The following is a 14,957-nucleotide window of genomic DNA, read 5'->3' as shown; positions in this document are numbered from 1 at the left end:
ATCTAGTATGAAAGCATTATCAGTCCTCTTTGCTTTTCAACCTCTTCAAAATCTTCTATAAGCTTTTCTACAGATTCCTTACATTGCACTGACATTTAGTCAGTTGTGTTTTACAAAACAAGAAATTCTGGAAAAGAATTATGTCAGAATGAATGCTGTTTTGCAGTATAATGCATATCATTCCATTAATTCTTTTTGCTGGTTTTCTCTTCCAAGTAGAAAAACAGAAAGCTACAAAATTGATGTTTGGGATTTTTCTTCCCCCTAAGGATCCCGTTTTACATTTTTTATTTAATGTAATGATCTTAATACATAAAGTTCAATGAAACTAATAATTAAAAAGAAACATCTTCTTTATACCTGTCTGATTGTAATTCCAAAATATATCTCCTACTTACGTATTAATTATCATTTAGTAGTTTTTTATGGATTGAAGTTTCTAGTTTGTCATCATCCACTCTAGATGACAATTTTTTGTACTTAACTATAAAAGCACCTGTTAGCAATAAACCAATTTCTCTTATCTCCATACAAAATGGCATAATAAAACTACCCTATTACTCATCATTGTTTTCAGCTATGCTAAGGTAAGAACAATCCACATGTAACAAGAAGGAAAAATCAGAGTGGTCTGAAAGATATATATAAATTAAATCATATAATGATTTCATTCCTTTTGATAGTAAAACTGAATGAGGGCATATTTTATAGAATTTCCAAACCAGTCATCAATGACATTTTGCTAACTCTGTAGGAGGGAATTAACACTTTTGTTGCAGAAAGCAATGCTCACTATACTTCTCTTTTTATTTCTAATGGCAGATGGAAAGAAATTAAACATATCACTGAGATCTGTTCTTCTGGTAAAGTTTGCCTCTACTGCTTTACTCAATCTATTTCATTTTATTCCCAAAACTGTTTTTTTTATCAAGTTTATTAGAAGTTAGTCACAGTTTAATTTTGGGTAACACAGGGCAGCTTATGCCTACTTACAAAATTCAGGACAGGGTACATGTATTCTCTGAGGGGAGACCTCTCCCCTGACCTGCTTGGACTTTAAGGTGACGGAGACAAGCTGGGAGCTGAGAGACCCGACCTCCTTGAGAGCAGCAGTAGTAATTCTCTGAGTAGTGCTTTCATGAATTTTTGTAGTGGTGCCACCTCCTTGGCCACTCAAGGTCCCTGCCAGGCCATCTGAGCTGCTGGCAGTATGCACCCCACACAGTGTGGCTGCTCCTGTTCTGCTGAATGTCTCCTCAAGCAATCTTGACATGTATGCCTCATCCTTAACCTCCCATGTAATGTGGAAACCATCGCAGTACATTTCTTTCTTTAATTTTCCTGGATTAGAATGCTGTTTCCACATAACAAATCTGCATTTTTGTACTTTGATTACCTGGAAATTAATTGCTTCAGAAACTGAAAATTTTCATCATTCTTTTATGGCAAATGTCCCACCTACTCTTATCTTTCCAGCTTTCCAGGTCCTCTCTTCTCTTCTAGTGGGCTCTTTTCTTCAGCTGTTGGGTTCACAGATTTCTTAATTATATGTAATGAGCTATTTCCTGCTTGTGTTCCTAACTTCAGCCACACAGTTCCTTTGTTATTTCTCTCCCTTCACAATTCCAAACTTAGGTCCTTCTACAAAGATTGTTTATGTGCTGTTTCCCACTCTTCTGTTGCACAAAGGTATTAAAATGAACTGAGAATAAACATTAATGCCAGCCCATTATTAGAAATCGGGATTATCATTTGCATTAACACACCTAGAGCCTACCAACTGAAAGTGTTCCAGAGACACTTCAGATTTATCTCACTTGCAAAAAATAAGTCTGTAACATCCAATGAGAGCTTCAGGAGGAACCCAGACCACATGGCTGCTGTGAGTTTTGAATGGACCTTGAGTTATATAATGTGGAAGGTAAACTACTTATGAAATTACATGTAAAGTTAATACCAAAGTAAGGATTCCAACCAAGAATCTGATCACATTGCAGTGCTCTGATCAATTATTTGAATTGCCTGGTTTCCAAACATTGTCTTCAGAGCTGGAGCTCCTCTAATTTTCTTAGGAAATTTCTGTATCAATTGGGAAGTAGGACTGTACCATATTTGTCACTCCTCCTTCACCTGGTAAGCCATAAATCCATAGTAAGGTGGTTTAGGAACTGTATTTCTGCACTGTCACTTTGTATTTAATGTCTTTGTTAAGACTACCTTTGTTAACCTGGAATTTTCTTCTTTTTCCAGAAGTAGTGTTTTCAGCGGAATGATTTAGGGAGTCAGACTAGGAGAATACAGTCTATTTATGAAGGGACCCTTGTGTGACAGGTGCTTGCTGAAGTGGGTAAGGTGAACAATTTTAGTTCAGACTTCTGTGGCTATATATAACTACATAGCAAACTGTAAGACTGATATCTCAATGGCATATGACCTTTGGATTACCTCATGCAATAACGCTTTGCATTTTCTCTCTTTCATCTTTGCACGTGGAAGGCAAAATATCTGTTTTGCCAAGAATGATGTTAACACTATGTTAGGCTGAAAAGTAGGCGGGTTAGATCAGCAATTCCTCCTTTTTCTCATATAGAGCTGTAGGCAGTGCAGTGCTCTGAGACAACATTCAATTCCCCTTTCCTATCTAACACAAATGCCATTAACTGTAAACTAGAGTCAGATCCTTTTCCTTGTTCTGACCAGGTTTTATCCTGAACTTGGGAAACCTGCTGTGATGGACAGCAGAATCAAAAATTTCACAGTGCTCTGACAAGTTTTGGGTGCAAACAACAGTGGTTTTCCAATGGAATCACTGTTTGTGGGCGTATTTAATAATATATGAGACTTTTGGTCCATCTATGGAAAAAAAAAGTCTTTGAATCCCCTAGAGACAAATAGGTACACAAAAAGGCAGGGTCATGGGAGCAGCTACCTTGCAATCCTACCCTTCTATCAGAGATGAACCCAGTCAATGCAGTTGTGGAGGCAAAATGAGATTAAGCTTTTTAGCAGCCTCTGAAACAAAGAAGCCAGGTTGGCTTTCAGATGTTTGGGGGAGTCTGCAAGGCTTACAAGTACAAAAGTCATCTTTATACTTAAGCATGATGACAAGACTTAATCAACAAAAACTGAGCCATCATCCCCCTTCTGGGCTCTTTTAAGAGTCTGTTTTCAAGTAGAGCAAGCATTCTTCAGAGTAATTTAAATAAAATGGCAGCGTGCCACAGACTTTGTCCCACCAGCATGAATCTTACTGAGATCTCCTCAATAGGCCATTTTAAAAGGAATTATAAAATACAATGAGTCACAAAAAGGCCTACTTCAAATAGATTCCAATCACGATGAGGTGCCGACTTGTTACTGTAATTTAATTCCTCCAAGTAATTAGTTCTGGAAAGACAGGAGGGACAGAGTGTCAATCCTCAGGGCAGGCAGAGGTCTTTCTGGCAAAATACCAGCCATTCAGCTCTTTGGCAGGAATCCCCAAGTATCTTTGGAAGATACCCAGGACATGTAAAATTGATACCTTGAAATCAAAAAGAAAAAAAATGGAAGAATACAAAACTGTTACCAATGAAATAGTTTTACAGCTACAATTTATGGTTTTTTATTTTGCCCTCAACATCTTTCAGGCAGGTATTTTGATATTCCTGAACAGCCAGTGAGTTTCACTGCATTTGTTAACACGCACATGCCTGTTTCTGCCACCTGGCAGCACACAAAGAATATGTCTCACTTCCCAGCCACTATCACAAGAAGCTATCAGGACTATGTTTTTTCCTTAATTTCCAAATAAAATTTTAAACTCATTTATTAAAAATCCCACTCTTCTTATTGGCAGACTCAAGCAAATCTTACAGGCGATATACACATGAGAAAAAAAAAGCTCCATAAAAAAGAAAGATGGGCTTATTCAAATGCTGCTCTGTCTGATATAGAATTTGGTTTGATATAACATTAAATTTATAGAGTACCTGCCACCTAGGAGAGCCTGGAGTGATCCCCAGTTTAATTTCAATGAAGTCACCAAATTTACACCAGAATCTGAAACAAAGAAGCCAGCAAAGCTTTGCTATTCCTGGCCTTGACAATAAAGCCAGGTTTTTCATGTAGAGTGCTTTTCAGCTCAAATAACTGGTTGTATGAAGGGCTTTATAGAAAGGCTTTTTATAAAACTTGAAAATACACAAGCTCTGCGGTTTCTAGATTCTATTAATAAATAGGCTTTATTTCAAATGTTTTTTTTCCTTTTAAGACTACTTCCAAAATGGCAGCAGCAGTATCAAATGAGAAAGCTTTCTAGTCAACATAGCATCTTCAAGGCCTAATATATTATGACAGAGACCTATATTTTTTAAGCAAAAAGTGGAAAATTAAACTGAGAAATCAGATTGTACAATGAAATTTTCTTACTCTTGCTTCAGAATAGTAAGAACTTCTCAATAACAGCAGTGTTACAGAAGAATACCTGAGGTGTGAATCATGGGGGATTCTGGCACACTGGATATTGCCAGGTAGTCATTGTTCCTACTGTAACAGGGAATACTACTATTTTCTTAGATTTCATGATTATTTTGTTCAGTCTTGGTAGCTGTATATTATGAATTCTTCCTATATCTGCAATGTTTGTGGCTTTACTATGAGTTTTTATAGACTCTCTAGTACAATGAAGTTGAAGTTTCATGACTTCACCACAATTAACAAGTGAATGTTGACAAACAATATTTAAATTCAGTGGTTATCTACTCTTCTTTGATAATCAACTCTTTGCATCAAATCAAAGAAGCATAAAGATAAAGCTAAGTGGTTTTTTCCCCATCTCCATACTTATATGACAGGAGGGTGGTTTGGGTTTTTTTGTGCAATTAATGTAACTGTCAATAGTCAAATATGTCAAAGTGTGTCCCTGCAAGGGCATTAAGTGACAAACATGCCAGCTTTCTGTGCCTAATGCTGGAGTCCTAAATAAAAGCATCCATACTTCCTACAGAGCCTTAACCATGCTACAGAGCCTTAATCTTTCGCTACAAGAAAGATTTTGAGGCTCTGGAAAGTGTCCAGAGAAGAGCAATAAAGCTGGTGAAGGAGCTGAAGAACAAGTCTTATGAGGAGCAGCTGAGGGAACTGGGGTTGTTTAGCCTTGAGAAGAGGAGGCTGAGAGGAGACACTATTGCTCTCTACAAACTACCTGAAAGGAGGTTGTAGAGAGGAGGGTGCTGGCCTCTTCTCACAAGTGACAGGGAACAGGACAAGAGGGAATGGCCTCAAGCTCCATCAGGGGAGGTTCAGGTTGGACATCAGAAAAAAAAATTTCACAGAAAGGGTCATTCGGCACTGGCAGAGGCTGCCCAGGGCGGTGGTTGAGTCACCATCCCTGGAGGTATTTAAGAGACTGGTAGATGAGCTGCTCAGGGACATGGTTTAGTGGTTGAGAGGAATGGTTGGATTCGATGATCCAAGAGGTCTTTTCCAACCTAGTGATTCTGTGATTCTATGATTCTATGATTCTATGATTCTATGATTCTATGAAATGAGCTGCAACAGATGCACCAATAAAAAAAGAATAAAATAAACAAACAAAAAAAAGAAATAATTTACGCAGGTGTTTCATTGCAGAGGTAGATGCCTACCTCTGGACATTCATGTATGATTATCTGACCATTAGACTGGGGCTTTTGGGAGTCTTTGATGAAACTCTTTGAGAGTTCTATGTAGACTGCTCCCACCAGATCAGCTTTACCTGCAGATACAGTGATCCCTTGGAGAAACTGCATAGGTTTGAGAGAGATAACTCTCTTTAAAAGTCATGTTGCCTCTTCCCCAGTATTTCTCCTGTAAACAAGCTTCTTAGTATACCTTTCCTCCAACCCTCCTTCTCAGTGAACTAAGCACAGAATTTGTTTTGCTTCTCTGCATGGCTTCATTTCCTTTGAGTTTTCTTTACTATGTCCATCATCTATTGGGCCTACAGACTATCTCCTAAGCCCTGCCTCTGATGTGTTCGAAAAAATTCATTTTTTGTTCTTGTGCCTGTAAAAACCTGCTCTTCAGACCCCTTTTTGGCTTGCCTTGCTTTTAATACCTACTTGCCAAAGTTTTTCTTTTTATTTCTTTTTTTTTTCTTCTTTCCTCACTTGAACAGAACTTCAATTTGGAAGTCAGAATTTTTACATTTAATAATGTCCTTCATCACATTATTAATTTCCTACTGCTTAAAACTAGCTAGTCTAGGAGGGAGAGGAATTTGTATTTCCTGAGTCTGTTGTGAAAGTTAATATATGTTTGCTGAATCTGTGATGGTATCTTTAAACTATCACAAGCATCTTAGCAGTGCTTTACCATTTGACTCCCTCTAAAATTTCTTTTTAACACACTCCACCATTTCTACACAGTCCTTCTTTTTGAAAATAAACAGTACTATAATTCATATTTTAACCCTCAGAACCACTCTGAACTCCTTCACACCCAAAAGCAAACCCAGAACAGGCACTTGATGGTACAGTCTAAATGCTATAGTTTTCTTTTTTAGACCTAGTACAGGTGTCCTGCATTAGATGGTGACAGTAGTTGGCTTATTTACCTAGTCTTACCCTAAGCTGTCTTTCATGCCCAGAACCAGTGCTCTATTAGTACAATCCTTTTCCTGCACTTCTGTACCTTTGTATTATAAAGTCTTTCCATTTATATTCCTTCTAACAAGATTTTTGTATGCCTACTATGTCAAATTCACAAGCTAAATTACTCAAAGTAGAACAAAGCACTGAGATTCAACATATACAAGTAGCATATTTCCCCAAGGTCTTATATGAATGTCAAGCTTCTTCTTGATTTTATACAGAATGCTGTTTTGTTTGACAGTCCTTTTGGCTCAGAAGATGACATTAGAGAAGTTCTTTGTCTTTGGAACAAAGATGCTGGGGAAAAAAGTTAAGAAACAAGATTTGTTTTCAAGCTGTGGACTTGAGTAGATCCTGGGATAATCATCAACCTTTTAAAGCAATAGAAAACCTTCCTGTTAAAGGTTGGGGTACTGAGAATGTCTAAGAAAACAATAATTTTTTTTTACCTGGTTGTTGGACAGGAGACTTTTTTTAATATTGTTATTAATGGATTGAGTAGCTAATTGGAAATGTGGATTCTAAACTAAAATAGGACACACAGAAAACAGAATAGTTCCTAAAGGTTTGTCACAGAAAACATCAGAGCAAATTCCCAATGAGCGATGTTTTTATTGAAGTATAACTTGACTCCAACTGTAGCTGTAGGCTTCTACACAGAAAAGAAGAGGATTTATGGATAGATAATGCATGCAAAAGAATTTTTTTCTGGAAACAAAAGAGCAGCTCTATATATAGTCTGAGTAAACAAACAAGCAAACGATACTAGAGACTAGAAGAAGGAAATGGGACACTGCATCTACATTAAAGTGGCCCTAGTCATATGATGGTAGTGGAATTCCAGTGTCTGCTTGCAAGGCAACCCAGGTGAAATCCTGGCTTAATTAACGGCACCCAAATAAAGCCAAACTAAATACAGATATGAGGGAGGGAAACGATCTCTGAGAGGAGTAGAAAGAAGAACCAGAAAACAGTGAAGGAGCCTAAGCGTTGGCAAAAGAGGAGACAGAAAGCTATGAGGACACATGAAGGACAAGGTGAGAGAGAAGGTATAAGCACTGCTGCTAAGGAAGGCTCCAAAGGTCTGTGATGGTACGTGATATGACTTCTAATCCCGTAATTTTTTCTTTCAGTTTTAATTGTGGTATTCAAAACAATTAGAAAATTGGAAAAGCCAGTGAAAGCCAGACCTAGTTTATCAACAATGTTTCACTTGCGACATTTCAGACCTATCTTTCATTTTTGCAGTAGCAGCACCACCTAATCTGTCTTCCTCGCTCATTAATAATCCAGATGTGCCACATTCATGGGAAAAGATTTTTTTTCACCTATCCGATTTTTTTAAGAAATTTTTCATTAACATTTTATGTTTTCTTTACTTTCTAATGGACAACCATATATGCATTCATCTACCTCAAAATTACAGCACTCACTTTGCTTTCAAATTCAGCCTTCTAATTACTCATGATCTTCACTCATGTAATATGAAGTATTTTATTCTTTGCCAAGAACAAAATGTAAAGAGGAAAAATACCGAAAGGTCTTTCAAAGTTGAGGAGAGTAGGGAAATTTAAATGAGGCAGAAATCCGAAGTAGAGAAACATTAGCGGGCCAGCAGAAGACAGACAATGGGTCTTTAGAAGAACAGTCCTCTATGCCCAAAGTAAATACCGAATACTCCTGACTTTTGGTAAATAAATCGATGCTGATATTCTGCCCTGACAGACCTGAAACACAGAGTAAGTAATTAACCTTCAGCTTGTCAGAACTGATACTTAGTCATCATCGTCATAGTCACTAAAGGTATAAACCCCGAAGGAAAATATCATTCTGCTGCTGTCACTCTCATTAGTGGACCAAGTCACACAATGAAAGTTTTTCTAAATTCATTTCAGATGAAGAATTGTGTCTTTACAGTTGGTTTAATGGAATAATGAGCAAGTTGAAAGGTCTTGGTGTAATATTTGAGTTTCAGATTTAATTTCAGTAGGATGATTCTTTGTCCTTGCAATTGGCTGAGAGCTTTCTGAGTTTTCCTGAGTGTCATTTGAAATGAAAATCTCTGTCAAGGTTGTAATGAGTCCAGAAAAGTACATTCAGGTCCTGATACTCTTACTTGGATTATGCCTCTTGAAGCAGCACGTTGTTCTGTTGATGACATTTTCTGCAAGTTGGAAATTCAAAATAATTTATTTCAGGACTAGAAGCTCACCAGATTCCACCTGATCTGGTGGTATTGTTTGTGTTCACACGCTTCTGTTGGTTAGATCAATGGTGTGTCTACCCTCAGCTTCTTAAATCTCTGTCACTGCTATGCGTTTGCTTGAGTTCTGTTTAATCTTGCAGCATACCCCTCAGGAAGGATAGGATTCACACTTGCCATTTACATGACTAATTGATTCTTGCAGACAAAACCAAGGCTAAAACAAGTACCGCAGATGCCTCCCTCCTTAAGGTGGGAGCCAAAGAGGCTCCGTATCACTATCCAGCGCCCTGAGCCATTATCAATTAGTTCCATGAGCTGTTGCCAGAAAGTGTTTATGTTGGGAAACACTGAAAACATTATACATTTGTGTTTCATTAAAATATATAGGCCCAGACTGAATTTGTACTCTCAGGTCAGATACAGCAACCTCACTTGAGTTTTATGGCACAGAAAGTAGTGAGGGCTCAGTCGTAAATGTAATATGGGTTTTTTTAAAAGATATTTTAGATAACAAGCAACGTTTTCTTTACTATTTCTCCTTTGGAGACTAACAAGCCACATATAGGCTGATGCTGAATATGATTGGGGGGGAGACTTTTTTATCTTGCCCTTTATAATAGATTTTTTCTTTTGCTCAATTCTCTCCGTGAATAACAAGAGTGGCAGCCATTTTCTCTCAGCTTAACATCAAAACCTCTTTCATCTGCTGTCTAAATGCAAACAAAGCAAACCTTCCACCAGGCCTTTCTTTCCAGATAAATTAAAACTCTCATGTCCTGGGGCCTAAATCAAGCCTACAGGCCTTCCCTAGATAAATCCTTTCTCAACCTGAAATCTTCTTGCTACACGTGCTCCTTGTAAGATAATTTTGCAGTAGCTAATCAATAATGCAACAGTAAATTGCATTTAAATAAACATTAGCAGCCCTCTTAATGAATAAAACCTCATTTGCAATTTGTCAAAGTCAGAAATGCTGGACTCTTTTGATATTCATTAGAATATTGGAAATTGGAGCTTTGACAGGTTTTATGTATGTTGCAATTATGATTTTTGTGAGTAAAGGAAGTGCCTTATTTTCACAAGAATTCTTGAATAAAAACAGTGATATATGCTATGGACTTGATAGATCTCAATTGCTGCCTTATTAAAAATGCAGAAAAAGAAAGAAGAGCCCATGGTACAGTCACAAATTTTAAAAGGTTGAAATGTGCTGTACATATATTTTGTAAAAAGTTATTATGTAATTCCTTCTTTTGTATGAAGAATTTTAATTAATTTGCTCTGATCCTAAGCTTTGGAAAAATACAATTCTCGGTAATTAATTTTTATGCGGCAATACAGTATTACAGTTGTATGTGTCACTAATTTTGTAGTGAGATTGCAAAATAAAAGCATGTTTACACATCATATATTGTAAATTCACTTAATAAGGTTTTTGCTTTTATCCCCATTTTTCAATGGAGGCACTTCACATAAACGTCCCCATGTGAACATCTGCACCATGCACATTACTGTGTGAATTCAGTGCTTTATAAACAAAGTCTTACACCTGCAATGGAAGAAAAATTCTAATTTTGAGAGCCATTAGATTGTGGAATAATATCCCGAGGGAAGAAGGGGAAACCATATCCACAAGCTATTTAAAAACAAATTGGAAAACCTGAGCAGTATAGTGCAAAGAACAGAATGACACCAGGGTAGAAACACAACAGAAATGATGTGCAAGTAGTTTTCTATCTCTGGATTCTGTGATTGCATGGGAGGATGAGGAAAAGCAGGACACAGAGCACAGCATTGGTTTACTATGTTGTAACTAGGAGTTTCTATGTTAAAATCCAAATTTCCTTTAAAACATGTGCACAGATGCGCATGCGCACACAGATTTCTGTCTTCTACAGCAAAGTGAGAAATCCTCTGACCTGACGTTTCTTTATAGGAAGAAATGGTAAATGAACACAACGCATTTCTCTTGCTTGGAAGGAGTTTGAACTCACGCAGTGTGCACTGCATTTGTGAATAAAAACTGCCAGACATCTCCCTTTCCCTTACATAAAACCAGATGAAACACCTCTTGGAAACATCTTTTTAATACTTTTCTTTGAAGGACCAGGCCCTCAGTGTGAAGGAGTCTGGAAGCTTGTATATATTTTCAAATTAAATGTGACTATACAAAGCACTGCTCTCTTAAGATGGCAGAGATACATGTACTGATATATTGTAGAGTAGCTGTCTGCAACTTCTACTATGAGCAATATCCATTTTTTTTAAAACATTCAAGCGTTAATGAGGCCCAAATCGCTTAGCTTTGAAAATCATGAAATGCATGACGACAAGACAGACAGATCCAGCTGCTCCCACAAAAATATGTGACTTTCTGTGATCTCCAGAATGTATTTATCCCAAGGTACATTTAGGAGGGCAGAGGAGGCCAGATTATAGCTGTGGCTCATAAAGTAGCTTGATTGGCTCACGAGAGGCCAGTAAAGACACAGGCTGAAATGATCATCGCCTGAACATCAGAGCAGCAGATGCCTCATCTAGGCACCTCACCGCACCATCAACGTGCATCTATTTACAGCAGCCTCTTATTCTAAAACAGCTCATTCCCAGAAAATTGTTCTATGAGCCTGATTTATGGTTTTTACCTCTAATCTCTAAGTCAGGGCTCCTTTCTTGTCACCAGGAAGGCAGTTCTGCACAGGTAAAACAGCATTGTAGCCAGGAAAAGAAACAGCCTGTTTCCCCCTCTGAGCTACAGGCTCTTTCTTTGCTGCCATTCCTTCACCTTGCCTCAAGGAGCAGGAAGCTGGAGGGGCTCTTCCCTCTCTGAACAAATTAGGACAAATAAGGAAAAGAAAAAGGCAGCACTTCAAAGTAAGATATCAGTCCTGTCAGTGACACAGAAGACTTTAGATAGCAAGAACAAAAGTGGACAAAGACCTGCAGGTGTTGTGCATCTCCATTATTCGCCAGATCAGGCATTCTCAAGCCAAGTTTTATTTCAGTGGCTCCTACTTCTTGCACTTACTCAAGAGGGCCAACTGTCTCTGTAGGCAGTACAGATATATGGGTTTGCAACAGCCTGTGTGCCACTAACAATACCCAAAGATAACAGTTGATATATCTCTGCTCTCAAACTCTTTACCTCAATAAGAGAGGTTCAGGGCAGAGAACCAGGAGTTACCACAAGACGTCACAACACCACAGGAGTCAGGGCTCCACTCTGCTCCAACTAGCATCAAGATAGCTGATGGCCAACAAAGCAGGATTGCAAGCATTTGCATTCCCAGGTGAAGATCAGAACAGTCCTCCTTACCAAGGCATGTTCTCGTGTCCTCCAGATCTGTCACCTGATGCTCAATACAGCACAGATACTCTGCATGCCACAGGCTGGCATCCCTCAGGTGTTTCTTTGTCAGTATTGCCTCGGCACCCCAAACTGCTTGTTAAGTATTTTGTTAGAAAATAACAGAAGTTAAATTATTTTCTTTCCCCCCGTGTTATGTACTGTCACATTAGGCAGAGGGAATGTCAGTTATTTTTACATGGATCTTCAACCATATGTGAAATAATTTTAAAGGGAAGAGGGAAAGATGCAAGATACTGTGGGAAGACACTATTATTTATCCCCCTTCAAATAATCACATGCAAAATACAGCAGACAAAAGTTTAATACATCTGGTATTTGTGAGAGCCTCTTCCATGCATTTTTGCCTCTGATTTTGAGGGACAGTAGGCAGAAGGAAGAGAACTGCTCATATTCAAGTTATAGGAAATTACTCTATCTGCTTGTTGTGGAGGGAGAGATTAAGTTTCTGTACTTATTGATGCAGAAGCCACTTTGGGGTTTCTCACCACATGTAACAGGATTGTTTATTTAGGATGGAGGACTCTGGATGCCAGACTTTTGTAGGTCTGAACTGCCTTATTCTCTGTGATTTTAGGTAAAACATTGTGGATACTTTTGACATTTTATGAATAATAACATATTGGCAGAAAGCAGGAAAATAATATTCCTATTTACCTATTCTAGCCGCATCCTGAGTCTATTTCTTGCCCCCTACTAAGAGAAAGAAAAAAACTTACATTGTAACAGGTATCTTGATAAAAGCATCAAACAGTGCTACTGCTGACCCCAAACTCCACACAAATATTCTCAGTGCTGTTTTTTACTGTTTATTAATACTTTTATACACATGCACTTGTAAATACTGTTCCTTGAATCAGAATGAATAAAAGCTCTTTTCTTATTAGTGACACTATGCTGAAATTATAATGATTACAAGTGGTAATACCTTTAAAAATACAGGCCTATACCTATAAGCAGATATAGATTTTGCATTTCCATTACAATACTTTAATCTATGACCTTTGTCCTTTTATTACGATACTATTGAAACTGGGTTGTTGGAAAGTAGACATGGCTACTAATTTATTCATTGCTTTTTCTTTTTTTATCTTTAACCTAAAGGTAGTAGAAAGGTCTGAAAATTATTTAAAATCAGAGACTTTTTTCTATCTGTCATGACACTTTATCACATACACACAAAAAATCCAAACTTGGACCCCACAAACATATTAGACAGTAATCAGAGGTATGCCTTATCAGTTCCTAAAAACAGTTTTTAAACTAATATCTTGAAAATAATATATATGTGCAGTGCTATGCTGGTACTACTAACATTTCCATCCCTACAAGGCCTCCAGCGGTATTTCAGTACATGAAGAAACAAAAACGATGACATTTTTACTTTGCATTTCATATCAGCACACTAAGCTAAATAGGTCAGTCCCAATTCTGGTTTCACACAGAAGTAAATCTAGAATAATTCCAGGGCAGTCAGCAGTGACGCATACATCACTGGGGTAATTCTACCAAATCATGTTTCTTCTACTTAATGTGTAGTGAGAGAGGGAATAAAAGGAACACAAAACAGAACACCTTCCCCTCTTCTTGCACATGCAGTACAACCATGGTCCTTCCCCAAAAGTTGCATTTCCGTAACATGCAGTATTTCCACACCTCTACCATCTTGTATATCAAATATTGATGTTCTAACAGCTGAAGCCATGGCACAGACATATTCTTCTTTATCATGTTTTTTTGTTAAAAATCTGAATGGATAAATTTCCAGCTTACTAAGGTTATGCCATAACTCTCACAACTTACAACACCTCTTAGAGGGACTTGAGAGAATTTTACTTTGTCCATTTTAAGTTTATTTAACAACAGTCGTATACCATACACATTAGCTCGGATTACGCATTTAATTTCCTTAAGTGCTACTTTTAAAACATTGCCATGCTTAATGTTGAAGTCTAAATGGTACTATTTACACTTTGCTGTGAACACCTCATTAAAGCAAATGGAGCAGGTAAGGAGGTGGAACATCTGCCTTTGTGGAGGCAAATTGGGAACTGTACACCTTTGTTTGTCTGGGAACGACTGAGCACAATTTTCAGACTGTTTAATGTAGCTCCATAGATTTCATCGGAGCTTCTCTGATTTATATTAGTTACAGTAAAGCAGGGTTTCCTGTGAGCCTCAGATAACATAGTATTCCCTGTCTCCATAAAGTCACTTAAAAGATGCCTCCAGAGCACCTACTGTTCATAAACTGGGCACAGATGCATTATAAAACAGGGGCTACTTATACACCACCTTTCTAGTAGCGAAGATCAACCTATTTTTTCCTTTCCTCACATGAATATCAGATTTGTGGCAATTTATTACAGAAAGAAAAAAGCAAATTTTCCCATTTGAAAAAGGAAAGTGAAGACAGAGAGATTTTCCCTGACTTGCCAAAATGTCTGTCTTTGACTAAGCTCAAGCACGGAATGTTTTGGGAGATTTAAAAATGTAAAAACCCAACACAAATTATTTAATTTATTCTGTATTTTTGCTCTATTATTGCCCTCAGTGAACACAGGCACACATACTGAAAGTACCATAGATTTTTAAAATACACGTGTTTTTAAAATACTGTGAAAACAAAACAAACAAAAAAAAAAAACTACACCAGAATCTCTTAAAGTAAACGGATCAAGAGATACCACTAAAGCAGCCTAAATTTGGTTTCCTTCACAGTAGCGTCTGCAGTAGAATCAGCAGACAACAGAGATTTCATCCCTTTCTA

This window comes from Cuculus canorus, chromosome 2 (assembly GCF_017976375.1).
Source record: "Cuculus canorus isolate bCucCan1 chromosome 2, bCucCan1.pri, whole genome shotgun sequence".
In the NCBI taxonomy this organism is placed as follows: Eukaryota; Metazoa; Chordata; class Aves; order Cuculiformes; family Cuculidae; genus Cuculus; species Cuculus canorus.
This window is presented reverse-complemented; position numbering follows the sequence as displayed.